This window comes from Aphelocoma coerulescens, chromosome 7 (genome assembly GCF_041296385.1).
Source record: "Aphelocoma coerulescens isolate FSJ_1873_10779 chromosome 7, UR_Acoe_1.0, whole genome shotgun sequence".
Classification (NCBI taxonomy): Eukaryota; Metazoa; Chordata; class Aves; order Passeriformes; family Corvidae; genus Aphelocoma; species Aphelocoma coerulescens.
Genome location: NC_091021.1, coordinates 18,676,253 through 18,697,387, shown reverse-complemented (window position 1 = coordinate 18,697,387; position 21,135 = coordinate 18,676,253). Strand labels below are relative to the sequence as shown.

Genomic DNA, 21,135 nt, shown 5'->3' with positions numbered 1-21,135 from the left:
GTGTGGAGCTCTGTGATCACGTAACATAGTAGAGCTGTGTGTGTTGTACACAAATGAAGATCTGAACTACCAGTATGTACAGAGACAGCTGGAAACCATTGGGCTAAACCCATCCACAGATTGTAGTGACTTCCTGCTCCCTGTCTCAAATATTTCAGAGAGGTACAAGCAATTCTTATGTGCTGTTCTCAAGGAGACGTCACAGCAGTTTGATGGTGACTTACTGCTATTTGAATTTATCTGGTTTGAGTTTCCTTTTTCTTTGAAAGGACTTAAACTTTTTTTAAACTTCCTTCCTGATGTTTGTCTTTTTTCCAGATTCCAAAATTAGATCAAGTCACATTTCCTCATGGAACTTCGGCTTCAAGGAGGCATTGAGCTATTGCAGCCCCTAGTCTGAAGGTTCCTGCTCCAGTGGATGACCTGCGCTGTCATGCACAATATCCAAAAACAATTGGACAGTGGCAAACTTTGAAAGTTAATGCATGTCCTGCTTACTGTCCCATCCCCCTCAGCTTGTGCTTTCTGACACTTGCTTGATGTTGCTGAGTCTTTTTTGTTGAAAGTGCTGTTTAGTCCATGACTTGCCTGCTGCATTCTTGTTTGACCTGTTAACTGCTAAAGCAAAAAAAGTTATTTTAAGAATCAGCTTGTCAAAGAGAGCATATCTCCTCCCTTCAAAGACCTCTAAAGATTAATATTTGATTAAAATGTGACTGCAGCATTAAAATGGGTGCCCTGTGTCTTTTTACAAATGAGTGGCTGGCAAGCTTGTGGACTGTCTAGTTTTTAATTGGAAAATTACTCAGTTAGTGCTTCAGGGGGAGTTGCAGGGGAGGACAAGGAGTTAGATGATTTTTAGATACATTCATTACCACTTTTATTCCTAGAGATAGTCTGAAGATGACTAAATCCCTACATGCATCCACAGATTCAGTTTAAGTTTCTTCTCTGGAAATAAAGAATGCTCTAAATCATGAAATAAAACCCCACATCCTCACTTGGGCAACCTCATATCAAAACCAGGAGGCTGGATTTATGGTCATTTAGTGGTAGCTGTACCTGTGACCCATGCAGCTGCTGCACTGTTCTTTTTGCCTGCCTCTGCCTGCTGCAGTCTTTTGAGTTCCAGTGAATGGCTGCTGATAAAATCTGCTCTCAAAAAGGTTTTGAGACCCAATGCCTGTCCATTTTTATACTCCGATGGATCAGAAAGACAACCAAATATTTAGATATTACTATGTGCTCTACGGAATACTCTGGGACAGTCAGTACAGAGAGGGAAAATAATGGGTAGACTCAGTGTACACTTACCTAGATAGCACTATTAAGAACATTTAACACTCTATCAGTCTGCTGCAGAAAATACCATGGAATAGGGTATAAGGAAGAGGAAAGAAGCACAGCTTGGATCTGTTTAATTTTACTTTGGAATTTGAAAGTCTTGATAGCACTTTGTAAATAGAAGGCACTGTTCCATTTGATGTGTATGAGTTTGATATTGCTACCTTTGCATCTGTAAGTAGTGTAATCCAATGTAACAGCTCATGAGAATTAAGATAATTCACAAAAGGGCTTCAGAAACAGCCTCTGATTATGTCTCTTGTGTCAGTGTGGGGCTCCTGCGAAGGTCTTTGACTAATTATCTTTTCTCAGTAGTTGCCTGCTGACTTTTTATTAGAAACAGAACAGCAGAAAAATTTCTAAAATGAAAAAATAAAGACTGAAGGGAAATTGGTTTTTTCCAAGCACTCTCTTTCAAACTAGGAAACTTGGTAGAAGTGAGATATCTGGGCAACCTCTTGTACCTGGATTCTCCCAACAATGTTGACAGGCAAAGGACTATGGATTGCAACTGCAGTCAGTGATTTTTTTTTATTTTATTTTTTTTTTTTCAATGTGCTCCATGATCTGGAAGACAGACAATTGGGAATGATTGATTAATCTGGATATTCATCTTCATACAGTTGGAGACAATGAGACATTGCCTGCAAATTCAGGGCAGACGGCAGTCAACTGTCATTTGAGCTTTTCTTTCAGTGGAAAAGAGGACATTAATTAGATGAAAGATCATACAGATCTTGAATCACTTTCATGTTATATTTTTCTTTTCTGGCTGATGTTAATTAAATCAGTTCAGTGAGATACTCTGAAATGCAGTATGGAGTAGAGTATATGCAGTATGTATATACATATGCATCTTCGTTTCCATTGAAAGGCTGCTAAAATTTTATTTCTAAGATGTAAAAACAACTTTATGTAACACCAGAAATCAAAACCGAGTGCTGTGTTGCTTTTTAGAGGTTTGTAGTATGCTTTGGTTACTTTTGTAAATGTCTAACTGGTCTACTGCAGGAAAATGTGGATATTTTTTCATGGTACCAAAATGAGACAGGTATTGTCTCAACACTCACCTTGTCCCTTTCTGGCTGTTCTTTCTTGGGTGTGTGGCAGTTTCTAAAAGACCCAAAACTGTTCACTGATCCCTGTTCACAGAAGGGCCCTCTTCCCAGTCTTTACAGAGCTGGCCAAGAAGGTGACATGTTGGGCACAGGAGTGGGAGCCAGTGGCTGGCAGGGCATAGGCCACTGTTGTGTTGAATGCTTTGTATTGTGGAACTATGGCCAATAGCCATGGGCTGCATGGGAAGGTGTGAAGGGCTTGGATGTAATCCAATGCTTCTTCAGAAAGGGAATTCTAAGAAAAGAGGTCTGTAAACAGACTAACATCCTGTGTTGCCACTCAATATCATCAGTGTCTGCTACAAAGTTTTAAAGCTGGGAATATAGGTAATTAGATGCTGATGAAGATTGACTACAGGAGGGAGGAAAGAGGGTCTAAGAGGGTTACAAGAGGGTGGTATTGAATAACTACATCCATTACTGACTTGAACTCCTTGAAAAGTACATTAGATGGAGTTGTACCTAATGAAAGCTTAGCATGTGAGATGTTTGTTGAAGTAGGAATTACTGTGTTAGGGGGAAAAAACATTTCAAGAAATGTTTTGTTTCAACTTTTATTTATTTATTTGCAAGGTTAGAAAAAGGTGCAGCTGCAATGACTTCTCTAGCTAACATAAAAGTCTCAGCGTGTTCATTTCTCTACTCTCTAAGGACTTCCTGATTTTAAGCAGTAGCTTTGGTTTTACTAATATTGGGGATTTCTGTCACCTCTTAAATGGACACAGGAGGGCCGGGACTGGGCTTTTCCTTGATTTTCAAGATAGATTTTGAAACATCACAGAAGTGTTTTGAATCTGGCCTCTCCTTACTGTTTCAATGCCCCAAACACAATGGGCTGGTTGTCATCGTCTTTGTAGGCCTGGTCTGCCTGGAAGTTTATAGGGTCGGTCATATGGCCTGGAAATGAGACATATGCAATAGTACCTCTTTAACATTAACAACTGGTGCTCAATATCAGCTATATGTATCATGTACCCTTCCAATTTAAATTGTAATGTTGTGAAACAACACCAATAGCTCAGTAAAAATGTTTTTTTTTTTTTTAAATGCACATGGTTGATTAAATTATTGGTCTAACCAAAGTATTACTGGTTACTACTCCAGGTATGTTGTCCTGGATTTGGACAGAGTGGAGGCCTGTGATGAATATACAGTCCTTGTGATGCTGCTGGAGAAGAAATTTTTTAGGTATAATGCAATTGTAATTAAAATTCCTACCAGTCTTTCTCTGATGGTTTTCCCATATAGTCAGGAGAGCCTTGTCAATCTCTAGTTAGCCCTGCACCCAAGTTCCTGTTTTTGTGCCAGCTTGCTCACCCTTAGCTGTACTCCTGTCCTGGTGAGACAGTGCTGGCTCACCAGACTGGAGTTGCCCTGAACAGCCCAGCATAATGGTTGAAATTATGGCTGCTCTTTTGGAAGCTGCCACTGACATTAAACGAAACAGAACTGGCCCAGCACTTACTGCTTCGGAAAAGCCATCCTCTTTGGGAAGAGCACTTTAATTCTAAATAAAACATTGGGTTGACTTTTAGCTCATGAATAGCACTTTATTCCACTTGAATAAGTATCAGTACCGACAAGTAACCACGTTGTGCCATGACCTTATATAAGTGCGTGGCAACATTCCAAGATAATTTTGGCTATTATTTCCACAAACACATAGGACAGGCTTTTGTAGGTATTTGATTCCTATTTAGGCAATGCTTTTGCAGATGGGCTGTAAAACAACCTAACAATTATCAAGGCTCTGATTAGTTATGCCTTCATACACTGACAATATCTCAGATAATTCCTTTCCAGACTCCTCCTGAAGACTTTGCATCTTCAAGGAGCATGTGACAGATGAGTGTTGACAAATGACTAAAGAGCTATAATTTTATGAAAAGGTTTGGAAAGCAACATTGCTTTGTTAACAGGAAAAGTTTAAGCAGTTAAAAATTACTGGAAGACGAATACCTTCTGATCTTACTTTTGTTCTTCACAGTCCATGAGGAAGGGCTGTCTACCAGTGTATAATTAGGGAAACAAGTTTTCTTCTTGCCTCACTGGGCCCATGATAAACCAGTATCTGCTTTCTGCTTGGAGAACTGAGTGAAATACCTTGGACAACTAAATGAAGCTTCTAATGCTACTCTAAGATCGCTCCTGTGGCACTGTCTCAGCTGGCGTTTGCTTGCCCTTACCATGTGCTCTCATTGCAAAGGTGAACTTCACCATCATGGTTCTACTTTTTAAGACTGCGTTGGAATAGGGGGCCATCTTCATTTAATAACCCTCTTACTGGAGTTGGAGTCTTGGTAAAGATAGATCTTAACCTCACATGGTAGCCCCAAGTTCTCATATGCCTCTAGTGGGATTCTTAAGAGGCACAGCACTTAGGTAACTGTTTCTGAATGCTTAAATATCTTTAAATTATGTTTCTGGGTTCACTGAATGTCATTGCTGTGTAGTTTCTGAAATGCCTGAGTTACTGCTCTAAGTGCAGCATGGTTAAGTCATTCTGGTGCTTTGGGAAATTTTGTACCCTCAGCTTGCTTGCTGGTTAAATAAGGAAAGTTATTTTGTTGCAGATGCTTTGTGTAGACTATGACCCAAAATATTGACATATGGAAACATATACTCCTGCCAGATTTATCTTGACATTTTTTATTTAATATAGGGAGAAGCAGATTGAGATTCGTACTAATGTTTGATGAAAGGCCCTCTCTCTCTCTCAGTGCTCTGTTGCTATACAGCAATCAAATCCCACAATCTTTACTATGCTCTGCCAGGAAATCTGCTAACCTTTCATATAATATGTAATAGGTGTTATAGTCTATAGTGTTGCAGAGTTGTTTTCCATACAGGAGGATTCTCAGCTATTTTTTTCTGCTGCCTTGGTAAGATTTGTAGTGGTTTTTTCTACAGTGCCAGATGTTGTACATAAAGTAGGAAATTATATACTGTTCTCTTGCTTATTGAGCAGAGAAAAGAATCTACTTTTAAGACCTAGCTGGGAGACGTTCCTAGAAATGCCAAATTTAAAGAGAGAGATCAAGTACAGGAGATGAGAAGGCAAGACAAAACTCATTTGAATGTGACTATGAATACAAAATCTCAACTGAAACACATTTGATGTACTGACATTAAAGGGATTGTACTGAATACATAATCATTGTGGATATATGCAGGGGGTTTTGTATTGTAAAATAATCAAATGAGTCGTTCTTTGTACACTGATGGGGATCTTGGGAGAGCTCTAATGATCTGGATTTAAAGAGATACCAGCCCAATTATGTACTGTGGTATTTGTCTGTTCCTGAAGGAATGCAATGCCAGAACAATATTATGTGTATGTGGTCTTTAATCTGTGTATCTTGAACCATTTTACAAATACTAAGCACTTAATTCAGTAGCATTCTGCTGGGCTATGTTCACAAGCATGGTGATGCACTAAATACAGAGATCAAATTGAAGAGCCTGTCATGGATAACCCCAGTGCCCATCTGGCCATGCCTAGACTGCAGGTTGTTTTTATTTGGCCTACAGTTTTTTCCTGTCAGGTACTGGGGAGCAGCTGGTTGGCCACTATGCTGCTTAATAGCCAAGTATCTTGTGCTGCCCATCAGGCTGTTTCAGTGTCTGCACAGTGAACTCTGCCACCTGTTCATGCAGGAAGAGAGTATGGCCTGGGATGTGTGGCAAGGGGCCACCACAAAATTGGTCTCTGGATGCCATAGCTGCAGAGGTTTGACCATTCTGCTGCAAGGCATCAGAAGAGAACAGCAAAGGAAGACATCAAACATACTAATTCTCATTAGTAAGCAAAGCCTGACATGTGACATTGAGAATTGTAGTTTTAACAGGATGCCTCTTTTATCTTTCAGAAATTTCTAAAACATACTGATAAATTCAGAGATGATTTGGGTCAGGCTCTTAGTAGCATTTTCTATTATAGACAAAGCCACTTTAGGAGTTCTTTGTATGCATGGGTGTTACTGTTCCTTTTACTGTTTAGGGCTATAGTAAGAGAACTAGATAAAATAGCTCTGTGAAAGTTAGAGAAAAGGCAGTGGAATTGTCTGCTGGGACTGCTGCTCCAACAAAGAGTGTCAATTGAGTACAAAGTCTTGTCACTTTCAGCTTTCATCTTCTGGTAGCTTGAAACAGCTTTACTGGCCACCATCATCCTTCTGCTACTAGTATATACTCTGGAAACGTCTCCTGAATTACATCTCTATTGTTGTAGCTAATCTGATATATGAGCATCATTTGAGTTTTGCACCTCTTGAAAAAGAAGTCACACTGGCCTGAAGTTGGAGTAACACAGGTGCATCAGACCCTTAGTTTCTGTTTTGAGGCAGAGCAAATCAGCAGGTCTGTGCTGGCAGCATTGGTCTTGCTTGCAATCTAGGTTACATCTGCTCTTTCTTGCTGACTTCTTTATTATAAAGACACCTTTGAACACTTGCAGCAATTTTCCTTTTTAAGAGACCAGATTTTATCCATGCTATTGTTGACAAATAATTCCCTGTCAAGTATTCAGGCACTAGCACTTTTTCTTCTTGTCTGGATTTTCCCACTGTTTCTGTTTGCAGGAAGGATTCTATCTGAAGCTAGCACTACGACACTTACTGGCTGGTGTAGTCATCCAGTAGATCTGCAAGCCTGTTCATGCTGCTTTTTCTGATCATGTCAGATCTGTAGTAGCTGTCAAGTTTGCTAAACTTACGGGTTGCCACTGATGTGAATTTTTGATTTATGATTTTGCCATGAGAAAGACAAGACAATATGTCATTTCTATTTCATAGAGTTTTTGTTTACTACTTTTGGAACCTGTGACTTCCTAAAGTTTAGAGTTGAAAACAATTTCTGAAATTGCTAGGTGATTCTTCTGTAGCACAAAGGATGTGGTGGGGGCCTTTTTAAGTCCTGTGCATATCCGTGTTCCCTCTGGGTATGGCACTGAAACAGAGCCTGGGAATAGAAGAGGGCCAGGACACGGCTGGAATGTAGGCTGTATTCAAGTAGCCCTTCCCAAAGATGAAATTTCCCACTGCAGAAATTAAAAAGGAATCTCCTAAAGGTTACAGTGTAGTCGGACATCACGTTTCCCAGTTTGTACCTGTTTTGTTTCAAATGTCAATTATAGTGAGTGAATGGCATACTTGGGAATATGGCAGTGATGTCATGAGATTTAGTCTTCAGTACTAGCTAGTGGACAATGGGTCTTTTTTATCTGAACATGGATGATCATTAGTGCTATTGGAACAGATCAACGAATGCAAATCAGCTTTGCTGAAGCCAGTGAAACTGTTAATTGATAGCAGCTGGGCATCCATTCCGACACAGGTGAATATCATGAACTTCAACTCCATAGGAGATATGCAAGGAATAATCTTGTACAACAGACAGAGATAACAGTGCCTGTTTTATCTAAAAGATACCAAGATTTTCACAAAAATCTGAAGTTCATAAAACTGAAGAGACAGTATAATGCTAAAATTACATTCTGTGATGTTCCTTAAACAAGGAACTAGCAGTATGTAGGGAAATACTCGTAAATTGGAAACTAGCCAGTTAAATATGTTAGGCATGTATGTACAGTTTCCTCATTGTTTGACACTGAATTCCCCTCAGTACTGCCAAAGGAAAACAGATCAGATAAACAGCAATTAGCACATGAAAAAATAGTTCTATTAAATGGAAAAAAAATTATTGCCTTATTTTCCATGTGTTTGATTTTTATTACAATATGATTTGCAAAACTTGTCTCTAATGTAGTTCCAAATTTTTAAGATACCGGAAGAATTACGTGAAGTGGATCTAGATGTGAAGGCAGCTTTTTCTCTCTGTTAATAAAACGTTTCTTAAAGGCAGTTCTATAGTTACACTTGTGGCCTTGTTCTCGTATGCAAGTCAGTTGATTCCTCTGGTGCCTTGTAATACTCAAGAACCATGGACTCTTGCAGTGTGACTCATGCTGTCGCTTATTTTACTGTATAGTCTATATAAAGACTTTCTTTGAATGGTGAGTGGATACACAGTATCGGAGTGACAATAACAAGCTTTGTCTGTATTGCTTGACAACAGAGAAAGAGCCCTACAAAAATAGATTGAAGTGCAGGATGGTGCAAATTAGGTAGCTCTTCAATTAAGACATCTAGCTCTAGTATCACCAGTGACCTCATCTTCTAGAGGGACTGAAAGTCTCATCCCAGTATAGCAGTACACTTGCTACAAAAATCATTCTTGCTGTCAGAAAAAGGATGAAGTATATCAGATTACTTCTCAATAAAACCTGCTTTTTTTAAAATCAGGACTGCATAAGAATGCTCATGTATATTTTCCACCTCTGCAACAATAGGCGATAGCAGTGCATTCCAAGCTAGAGCTGCCTGGTTCAGGTGCTCAGCACTTTCAATACCAGTATCCACAAAAAACTGAAAAGTTACAACTTTAGGTCATCTGTGCATGGTCTTAATGAAAACACTTAGAAGAATTGCTAATTATAAGAATTGAAATTGCAAAATAAAGTCGGAATATAAATATAATCACAGCCAGTGGAAATGATCAAAAAGTTTTTCTGTGAGAGGGAGAAGTGAAAAAGCTTATTTCATTTTCATTTTTGCTCTTTCCTGCTACGAATACTGCCATAACTTCCCTGATGTATCTGTTTGATGGAAGACAATGTATGTGGTGTTTGGAGTTATACCTGTGAAGATTAGCCAGCTGGCTGTTACCCAGTGAAGTGGCATGTCCAAGAGTGCTGCCCTCTTTTCTTTTCTCTTAGTAGCAACACTTTATTTGGGACCTCTCTCCTATCACTAATTTCTGTTTAGCTTCTAGGACCCTATTTGAACCCTATCTCAAATTTGGTTAATTTTTTTCCACTGAAATCAGAAGAGTCTGTGAAGAAGGGGGGAAAGGGAGGAATTGCCTGCTAGGCAAAGTTTGCATTTTGTTAGGAAAGCAGGGGAACAGAACGAAGTACAGGAGGTCTGACACATGGTGGCCACAATTATAATAGAAACAACAATTAAAGTTTGTTTGGGTATGCTTTTGATGAGAAGGTTGGGAAAATTGCCAGGAACTTTGCACTGTTAAAGAAATGGACAGAAAGATGAGTGGACCAGATGCTTTCTCCTCTCAGCTGCCACTGCATAGCCAGATTCACAATTATTTACTGCATTCTCCTAGCAAGGCTTTTTGCAAAGAGTTTTGTATTGCCTGTGTTGGATTTTCAAAATCTGCATTTGTCTTCATATGCTAATCTACAGAAATTACTTAAAATCACAGTGCAGTAATATCACGCACTGTTACTTTTCTTCCTTTACTGGAAACGAATTTAGTTTGCTCTCCATGTAAGAACAGTGTATTTATATAGTACTGGTGTTTGCTTTGTGTAAATATTATTCCTTGTAATACATCATTTCCAATTGGTTCAGAACAAGAACAGCCAGGGCTCATGCGAAGCAGGTGGTGGGGCCTCCCTAGCACAGCCTGGTGTATTTAATACTGTTTTTTCATCCTTTAAATAAAAAAAAAATGAAACATGATTCTGTAAGGTATGAGCAGGAAATACAAAGGTATCTAAAAAGTGAGCTATTGAAAACAGTGGACTAGAAAGATGTTTTACTTCCAAAATTGATGATCTGGTACTGCATGCCCTAACTTAATGAAATCTATCCATCTAGTGGTTAGGTTGAGATTTCAATATGCTAATGAAATTATTTTTAGCCATGTGTAAGGGGATACCCAGAAGAAATGCCTGTTTGCTGCAGTGGAATGGAAACACAAAAGTTCAGAAAATTATTTCAGTTCCTAATGAATTGTCTATCAAATAGATAACTTTTAAAACCAAATGTAAGTTTTAGAATATATTTTTAAAAGTCAGGTCTTTCAGAATGACAGCCTAAATGCCACAGATGTTTCACTGAGTGCATCTTTTAGCCACTTTGACAGAAGTTGTCTTAGTGCAAGAATCAGCTTTTCTCATTGCCTCTCAAGTTGGGGAGTATCCTTCCTAAGCTGCCTCACAGAACTGCTGTGTTGTTACATTCATAGTATGTGGCTAAGTTCAATGGTGTGTTAGAGTCATCAGCAACCCCCTTTCTCTTTCTCTTATAGTTGATTGTTTATAGTCTTCCCTCATCATCATCATCATCATCATCATCATCATCATCATCATTTGTGTAGTCCTACATAAACTTAAAAGCTGGGTCTCTTGGAATCTGGTTGTATCTAGTTACAACCCTGTCTGGGACAGGGTTGGCTCCGTTTTTTCATTAGTTGCATCCCTTTTTGGTGGTACAGCTTCACTGCAAGAGTGTTGTAGTGAATACCATTCTTTCAGATGGGAAAGTGTTTCCTAAGGCATTTTTGTTTCAGCCTTTGGAGGTCTGTCCTACAATGAATGCCAAAGCTGTGAACTTCTTGTTCTCAATTACCTCATGCTCCAATATAATCATACTTGCTTTATGTGGAGAAAAATCACTGGTGAAACATTCTCATCTTAGGCTTAGTGAAATCGTGCCATTCTGCATCTTTTGTGCTGTGTCACTTGCCTGCTTGCATCCTGCCCCTAACTGCACTACAGATGTTTCTGTTTGGAAGGAGGAAGAGACAGGATCTGACCTTTTATTTTGTGTGTAGTACTTAGCACAGGTGGACCCCATTTCAGGACTCTTTTTGACAAAGGAGCAGACTGATGTTATGCTCTCCTCTGTTCACCGTTGTTCTTTTTCTGGAAAGATTATTATTCAGTTTAGTTCTGTAGTTTACCCTTCATTATGTTGTGTCTTCATTTTTCTCATGTTCTTTTTGTTTCATTTTTCTCTTTTGGTCATGTGTTCAGCCTTAAAATCCCTTTATTATTTTTTTCACATAAGAAACTCAACGGTGCATTTTCATTACTGTGCCCTACTGCATATCTCAAATGCTGCTCTAATCTTAATGATAAATAACATGACAGATCGTAGGTAGAATGAAGACTAATAATGAGGAATGAAAATCAAGTTTACAGTTTTTTATGTTAATACATTATATTGTGAAGGAAATGCCTATTCAGAAAATGAAATAAATAGAAAACAAAAGCTTTTTAATACTAAATTCCTCCCCACACTGAGCTGTCAGCTAGTAAAACTAGTCTATATACTTGATGCTCAACTCAATTGGAAAAAATCCACAATTTGAGTGATTTTTAAATGGTAACTAGAAGGATTTGGAGGGGTTTTTTTTACACAACTGAATTAATCTGTGAAAATGTTTCATCATTTCTTTAACCAAGTCACTCTTCAGAATCACAGAGTAGTTTGGACTCTGCCTAGTGTATACTGTTTTAATCCTTAAAAACTCACATACTCTATTTTCTTCTAATTTTTCTTATAATTTACATCCCAGAGCCACATAATGAAAAATACTGCAAACATTTAGCATGCCTCACTATGGAAAATAGAGATTAAGCTTGTGACTGGATAATTTGCACAGACTTGTTGTATTATGTGCTGTTCATCTCAATCTGCATAGTCTTTAAACCTAAACTGTCTTAACACCAGCCAGATTTAAGGAGCCAAGCTTCTGCCTGTCATGGAATTGTATACCTGTTTCTAAGACATCAACAGATAGGACAAGAGGACACAGTCTTAAACTGCACCAGGGGAGGGTTAGGCTGGAAATTAGGAGGAAATTGTTCACAAAAAAGGTGTTTGAGCATTGGAACAGGCTCTCCAGAGACGTGATGGAGTCACCATCCCTGGAGGTATTTAAGGAAAGACTGGATGTAGTGCTTAGTGCCGCGGTCTGGTTGACAAGGTGGTGTTAGGTCATAGGTTGGACTTGATGATCTCAAAGGTCTTTTCCAACCTAGTTGTTTCTGTCACTCTGTGAACTGCTTCTTCAGTGGCAAAAAGAGAGAGGAGGGACTTTGTTTATTAGACATATCCATAAGCCGCTTCATATTCTTTTTTTGTCCTTTATTTTTATAGTGTGCCCTCTCCCTTGAAGTATCTTCACTCCTAGTGATAACTCCAGTGGATTGAAGGAGTCGATTTAGGCTATGTATTGCACTCCCCTCCTGCCCTTCACCCATTGTTCCCTAAAATATTTCCACTCCTTTCCTTCTTATTTTTTGTTATTTTTTCTTTCTTTTCTAACATTTAACTTCCAGTGGGACTTTCTTCCTTCTTTCCCACCCCTGTGTGCCTCCATTCCTCACTATCCCCTCTTGTCATGAGGTTTGAAAATGTTTCTAGGGCTAAGCTGAGATGAATACTGTTACTTTACTTTTTTACCTAAGGAAAGGGTTGTATGACAAGCAGTCACAGCAGGACTCCGGGTTAGAGCTGCAGAACAGCATTTGTGTGCGGGCTTTTTCAGTCTTGGGGAGGGACTGGCAGCAAAATAAATTGTCTTTGATTTGAGAAAGTCACTTGCATGTGCACTTCAGTCTGTAGGAAAAACCTTGAAAACTGCCCCATCTGAATAAGGCTGTTGCATTGCAGAGTGTTAATGCAGTTTACCTAATCCTTACGTTATGGCACAGCTGAATCACTGTTACTAATGTTTGCATTTCAGTTTGATAAAAGTCAATCATTCCCATCCAATACATTTTGGAATCTTCAGACAAGATGCTGTTGTACAAAAAGAGATTTTGTTTAACAGACTGTTTAGAGGTCTTTATATGGAACTTCAGACATGAGAGCCATGAGATGCTGGACTGTAAATGTGGATGTAAAACCATGTAACTAAACACTGTGTTACAAAATAGCTGAAACATTATTGTGAACTCCTGTGGGGAAGTACCACACGCAGCATTTACTATAATACAGTGTGCATGAAAGGGACTCCAGATTTGAGCAGCTTTGACCCATGAGAGGTTTATGCTGATGAGGTAATTCCAGTGGTGTCATTGCAAGGACTGCTGCGTGAATTGGAGGCCCAGGTGTCCTGTTAAGTGATATCAGTCTGATTGTGAGTGATTTTCTGTCAGAACACACTCTTTTCTATCCACTGGAAGGAATAGACTGTTCAGTCATACTTGCTGAAATATAATTGTTTACTTTGTCTTTACATTTTCCCCTCTTATTTTGTACTGTATTTGCTTTGATTTCTCAGCAGTGTTTCTGAGTGAGCTGAACAAACTGCTTTTAAAGCAGCTCACACAGTAATCAAAATAATATATTAAAAGCATTGATGAAAAGCTAATGTTATAAGGGAAATCATATGTTTATGTATTTACACTTCTAAAATATCCTTGTTATTGTTATGTGCAATTGAATAGAAACAATCACTTTGGAGAATTATCCATGAAAAGGAAGCCTTTGATATTAGATGAGTATTGGAAGTTGATGTATGCTTGTTTCTGTGAGAAGCAAAAACAGTGTTAGATTGACCCCAGTGAACTACTTAAGAGGTTTGTATTGATTGTAGAGGAATTAATATTTAACCCAGAATTTCCTTCCAGATGAAAACAAATATCTGGACGAACATACTCCTGTGTTCAGAGGTTATAAATATGAAAACCAGAGTTATAGATCAGCTCACCAGTCTGCTTTTTCTTTATTTGTTTCAAATCTATTTTTAAATATGTATATAATGGGAGGGAAGAAAAGAAACTGTTTATAACCATGAATAAAGCCACTGCTGTGCACAGTGTCATAATAAGGCCAATGTGTCATTTAAGTTGCACTTAAAACCTATTTTTAAGACTTAACTACTGCAGAGACCTTGTGGTGGCCTTACAGAATTTTACTACAGAGTAGTATGACTTCAGCCCACTGTCAGAGCACAGCCTGCACTAGGAGGTTTCCAGTTTTTCTCTATCACAGCAGCACACACCTAGTTTAACATCCATTTCTTCAGATGAAGTCTGTTTCACAACACTCATGCAAAGATACCTTGGTCATACGTATCAGGCCTTCCGTATTTACAAGGTGGCAATCTCAGGGTGGAACAGGAACTTGGTTTAGAGATTCTTGCTGACTTCCAGTTTACCAAGTACACACAATCCTTGTTTTTTGCTTGCTTTGCAGGCTAAGATACGTGTTCAGAAACAAGACACTTATGTTGCCACAATTACAGAATTTACCATTCTGTCAAAACACTTTGCAAACACAAATACCTCTCTTGTATGACCTTTTGTCTCAGCTGAAGCTCTGCTCCGGAAAAAGTCAGGGATGCGCACAATATAGAAGAAATACTGTAGGAGGCAGCCTGTAGCTGCCCAGGTGAGGAACTGAACAAAGCCAGCCTCAGTTTCCTATTGCCTGTTTTGCAAACTGAGATCATCTGAAAGAGCACATCTTTGCTTATCCACTCATTGTAATAGTGTATGTGAAAATAAGAGGTATGACTGTCTGAAGGTAAAAGGAAGTATTTTGTGCCTGAGCTTCAGGAAATTGTTCTTCCTCTTGTGCATGACCCAAGAGATGATTCCAGACTTGGCTTGGTCTAAGTCCTGTTAATGTAAGTTTAAAGGTTGGCTGTAGTGGGAAGAAAAATTGTGTTTAAATAGCACGCTTTTCTTAGTTGTTCTGCTCTTTGTTTTTGAGATGTATCTGCTGGCTTTGCTAATAAAGATGCAGGTTTACAACTGTTAGTGTTGCAGAACAGTTTGAAGAAGAATGAGTTCTGTTCTGTCACTGCATTGTTCAGAACATTCCAGCTAAGGTGTGATTTGCTGCTTCTCTCCTACATGTGATAATGAAAGAGGAAGAAATGAGAGCACAGCTTTCTTTTATGATCTTATATTGAGTTTGAAGCACTGTTGATGACATCATCATTTGATTTTAAAGATATCACTGTGAAAAAGTAAATATGAAAATGTATAATGCTCTTTTTCAGCCACTTTTGAAAACTCAAAACTTCATGTTTAAGGCAGTTAAGTATTTTTTTCCTGTAAATGCATTATCTATTCTATGTTTACACAATTGAAGTAAAAGAAAACACATAAATCAAATGGATTGTTTGTTCTTCTTTATATGTTTTCTTTGTCCTCTTTAAAGTAAATGCAATCTTTCCCACCCCTCCTTGCCAAGTCCTGTCTCCACCCAAGTGCATTTCCTGAGTGGATTTCTCTAGGAGACAGAATTGGAGAACTGTATGATGGCATTTCTATATTTAAGTTAGATGGAGGAGCAGAATAGGCTGTGTAATTTACTTAATCAGTGCCCATGCTCTAATTTCCTTGGATGTGATTTTTTGCAGTGCAGTCTTGTCTTTGGCTTTCTATCTGGTAGCCAAGTCTGCTATTTGGTGTGATTTCAGAGAGTTTGGTGCATTTTTCTTCTTGACAAAATATCAAGGGGATTCTGTGATAAAGCAGATTCTGCACACAGAGCTTTTCAAGCACAATAAATTGGTTTAAGTGGGAATGTGACAGAAAAATATATGCCTCCAAAATAAAGAAATGGAGTAAAGTCTAAAGCACAGTTGATTAGAGCCAGGCAGAAACATTCAGAAGATGGTAAGTACGTAAGTAAATGAAAAAGATGCAGATTCATCTGCTGTTACATAAACTGTACCTGTTCTGGGATCAGGATTCATCAATTTTGGTACAGGCATTTCCTGTATTTATTTTATCTGAATATGACTCAATGGTGCTTCACTTCTGCTTTTTCAGACCTTGTCTGTCACATTTTAATGACTTGATAGACTGACGTATACAAACCAGTCTGTTTCTGTTCAGTAAGTTTCTGTTCTGTTCTGTTCTGTTCTGTTCTGTGGTAAGATCTTCACATGGATTATTTTCTATTTTTCCACAAAATATGTTTTTGCTATTGTAGCATTACATTTTCCTAATATGTCTTCATACTTTCCTTCAGAAATACCTCAGTTCTGTTCTCTTACCTATACTGTCAGTGACAACAAATGTTTCTATTCTGTTAATGACAAAGGCAAACATTTAGCAATAGGATACTTGGTGTTCTAGAGTGAAGCACCAGTTTCAAACAATGATTTCTTATCTAGTGTTAAACAGCCATGGGTTAGGTCCTTCTTGTGATATCCAGTTGTGACATTGACCTGAATTGCATGGAAATTTTCTGATTGAGCTTTTTTAGAAGCAATACACTTGGTAATTTGTAAACATTCTAGGAAGACAGTATCTGAAATCAGAATTAGGCCGAGTCTGCTATGGGTCTCAGAACATACTACTGGGCAAAAGCAAGGGTGCTCTTTGTTTTCCCCTTTGTAACAAGATTGGGATAAAAAATCCCTAACAATATGATAATTTGTCTGGGGTGGGTTTTTTTTGTGAAAATCTGTAAGAACATTAGGCACTTTTTGTTGGAAAACACAAACGGATAGCAGGCAGATGACCTGAGATTTTACCCATCTAATGGCAAAAGTCTGGATTTTGAGACAGCAATCTCCACTTGATTTGATGAGTGAAAAGAGGGTCCAAAAATCTTCATGGGCTCTTTCTTTCAGGGGCTTTTGTTCTTATTGTTCTGGAGAAAAGAGCAGAAACAGTGCACCATGGGAGTGGCGTGCCCTTGTGAGTAATGCTCACGAGGGAGGTGGTTCATTGCCAACTTAGAGGAAGAACAGAGTTGTACTGAGAGCATCAGTGATCAATTATTTATTGTCAAAAGAAAATAGAGAAGCTGGCTCACATTGTCAAGCTACAGCATATATTCCTCAAGAGAAACCATTGTAGAAGTATTGACAGCTAGTACAGAAGTATTGCAGAACTCAGGCAATAGTCACAAAAGGAGCATCTGATGAAATTGTTACACAGGGTTTTGAAAAATACATGTGGAAAGGTCACCTTGATGTTTGGCTTAGGACTTCTATACCTGAAATTAATTATTATTACTCCCAAGTTTGCAAGTAGTGCGGGCTTTGCCTTGTCACCTTCTCTGCTGCTAGTTAGTGGTAGGCAGAACAGGAGGCCTCAGAAATGGTGAAAAATGACAGTGATTGAGATTATGAGTAGGGGAGAAAGAGAAGAGAAAAGAGAGATCATGTATTGAACCAAGCCCATTTTGTGGTCAATAAAACTTTCTCTGGTGTTACAAGACACTTAATTCCTGGGCTCTGGCCACAGATTCCTAGTATCTGTAGATTCACCGTGGCATGGGGAAGCATCAGAAGCCTGAGTCCCGAGTGCTACAAACCATCACTGCCTCGGTCCTTCTTACACAGCCTTTATTGGCCAACTGCAGAACTGCTGCCCTTGGGGGAGTATTTGGTGTGGAACCTGTGTTCAAGTCTTTATACCCAACGTGTCTTCCCTTCATCAGTCCTGAGTCTTTCCCATTAGAATGCTAACGTTTTGGTATACAATGAACATGGACAACAAAGGCTCATCCATATTCTTTATGTGTATCTGGCTTATTCTGGAATGAGGTATTAGCTCTTAACTACTTGCAGCAGAAGAGAAGGGACTAACCACAAAGATCAAAGACATCTTTTATATACTTTGTTTATGCTATAAGCATTTCTCAGGAATTTAGAGATAGCTTGCATCAGAATTACAGTAATTGCCTTTCTAAACACTAGCATATAAAAATATATCTAATTATGTCCACAGAGTTGAAGAAAACCTATTGTAGTCGTGAAAACCTATGAGACAAACTGCAGCTAACTACAAATAAAGTCTTAATATGAGCATGCAAAGAAACACACTGAAAAACCTGACAATGAGTGGCCCTTAGAAACCATTCCCCCACACCTTCCCAGTAAGGCAAGCATGTGATTCTGTTTCTTCCTTTTCTCCTCTACCCAACTGTTCCTTGTCAGTAGCTGTCTTTGCTTTAGGCCATAGCAGTAGCTGAAAAGGTCAAAACGTGTTAATTTTCACCACTGCATGAGTATGAGGCAGTCAGCAACTGGAAAAAAAATACTGTCTTTATTACTTTTGCTGCCAGATTAGATGTAGGAATTGTCTGTTATTTAAGCTGTTCCATGATAGAGTTTATAAATTGGTAGAAATCTGAAGACAGAGTGAATAGGTCATTGAATGTAGCTTTAAAAACTGCTATCATGTTGGATTTGCAAAACTTGAAGACTTCTGGTAATGAACAAGCATATGATGATTTGATAATTGTTGCTGTTTTTCATAAGGAAAGCCTTTCCAGACTTCATACCACCTGTGGAATACCTTTGCAAAAGCCTTTTGTAAATATCTAGTCTGTTAATCTTCAGGATGGTTTTAAATGCCACCTATGAGTATAATTTAACTTACTGAATTTTATTTTCATTTACAGACATTACGGTAACAAGATAGGTCTCATTATCTGAGCTTTCAGAGATCTCATGCCTGGAACTTCATTATTCCATCTGATACTGGCAAATCTTTATGCAATTACTTAGGTCTGTCTTCACATGCTTAGGTTTCCCAGCAAACAGTGTTTCCCTGACTCCTTGAAATAAGTTTCCCTTGACATTTAATTTGGCTGATGAGGTGACACAAGTTTAGGCATAAATTATACCTTTTATGTCAGCCCACACCCACTGAGATATCCTCATGAGAGACCATGTGTAGGCAGTTGTATCAGCCCTCCCTTCAGATACCCAGATATAGAAGGAAGTTTCATTTATGCAGAGGTTCCCTGGAGGAGTATGAACAACTGAGATTTCTGAGGGCATGCCTTGAATTAATTCCTCTTCTGGTAATGCTGCTTGAACTCCTTCACAGGCAACACTGCTCACAGGGTTGCCTGTATCAGACTCAAAAGTGCACTTATCCCAGGGCAGAGTGGGACCTTCATGCAGAACGTGACAGAGTTGACATCCTTGGGAGTGGTACTGAAATCCTGTGTTATCTATCAGGAGTCTCTGCTTTTGTTCCTGGTAAACTTTGGTGTCCTGAGCATGAGGTGTGCCTGAATGGGATTAGATGCCTCCTCTAAAGTTTTATATCTAATTTTGGCTTACTCTGCCAGAGTAGGTTTTTTCTGAAGCTGTGCCCTCATATCTATTGGAAATTGTATGCTGTGTTCTATGTTTTGTCTCATGAGAATAGTAATCAGGAAAAATACTAGAGAATTAATCAGAAAAAAAAGGCCATGCAGTATATGATGGCTGTGGACATGGTACAGGAAATAAAAGATAAAATTACTCTCTTCCCACAATTCAAGTTCCTTATAAAAGTGGCTTAAATGTGGACTAGTATTTCTGGGAAAATGCTATTTTGGGAAAAACAAAATGAAGAAATTAATATCAGCTAAATGATGATGAAGAAGAAGAGAAAAACATCTATACAATTGGGTCTTATCTTGTTCCAAAAGAAACATTGCAATTTTCCATCTAAAAATCACATTTCAAGACCAAACTCAGTAGAAGGTAGAACAAAGCATTTATCTCCTGTTTGAATAAAATGTTATTTCAACCCCTTGGGACACACTTTCTTTTTTTTTTTTTCATTTGGCCAACCAAAATGACTTTTTCCCTCAGTTTATATGTGTGATTTACTAATTGAACTGAGAAAATAATTCTTTCTTATGTTCTTCCTCTCATTGAGTTCCTGGCGTGGGACTGGATGCAGAATATAGGAAACTGAATGGTTTGGGAAAGAAAATAGGAGAGTTTTATCCTCAAATGAAATAGCATTTGTTTTGTGTGACTGACCAGGGATATAGCATAGATTTGCTTCTACGAGTATTCAGCTGGATTATGGGTGAGATTTAAATAATATGTTACTAAGCTTTACGATGTAATAGCTTCTCTAAAAATAGGATTGGATTATTAAGATTAATGTAATCTTTGTAGCTTTTGTTATTATTTAGAATGCAAGATATTCAGTCTTTAGTGCTAGAATTTATGATATTTTCATTTCCAAGAAAAAGAAATGTATAAAGGATAATTCAAGCGTTGTTAAAATTCAGCAGGCAACGTTTTAAAAGTGAGTACACCCAAACTCCATAGAGCAAAGGATAAAACTTTTAAATTAAAATTGCACTATAAGGGACATTTTCTGTCTCAATTATTATGTGTGCTTAGTTGAAACCTGCATGAATTTCAGCTGGTTGATTGTTCACGTTGAGCTCACTGCACACCCGAAGGACTGTATGACGCATTCTATTTACGCTGAACATCAGCATCCCTGTTGCACAAGCTTGTTTTCTGGCAGTTTCAAAAGGGAGTTATAATTGTTTATCCTTAACCATGACAGTAATATAGTGTGATTGGAAACAAAAATGTGTCTCTTATTCATTGAATGATTTGTATTTGATAAAAGGACAATTATTTTCCTTTGGTGTTATTTTTGTAGCTTCTGTGAATTTCTTAAGCCTTAGACAGAGCTTTGAACCTTACTGTTCGTGTCATCAGCATTCACTGAAGAAAAATACCAGTTGCTGACATCAGTTACAATTATGTAGCTTATAGTGGTATAAGGGACATTATTTTTACAGTTACAAAGTTTCATCTGCTAATACAGTTTTTGTGTGAGGATATACATAATATGAGGTGTTTGGTTTGTGTGTTTCATAGCCTTGTAGCTTCTGAAAACCAAAATTAGTATCTTGGATTTCAATGTTCAGAGTTTTCACAAAACATCCTGTATATTTCAAATCTGACACCAAAACTGTTGTTGTATGTGATTTTTATGATCCCTTAGCTTGCCTCCATTCCTATAATAAAGTAGGTTTCTAGTTTGAGTTCAGATGAGTGGTGTAATTTCAAATGAGCTTTCAAACAGTCTTTGTGGGAAATCACACAGCTAAGTAAAATATTGATTTATTAG

At 38.2% G+C, this 21,135-nt stretch overlaps 1 protein-coding gene across 1 annotated transcript in view; it reads left to right on the top strand.

Annotated features, from left to right (window-relative positions):
- The window catches only part of RAPGEF4 (Rap guanine nucleotide exchange factor 4), a 156,704-nt gene that overhangs the window by 52,791 nt on the left and 82,778 nt on the right, over positions 1–21,135 (top strand). The gene's annotated exons all lie outside the window — the stretch shown is intronic.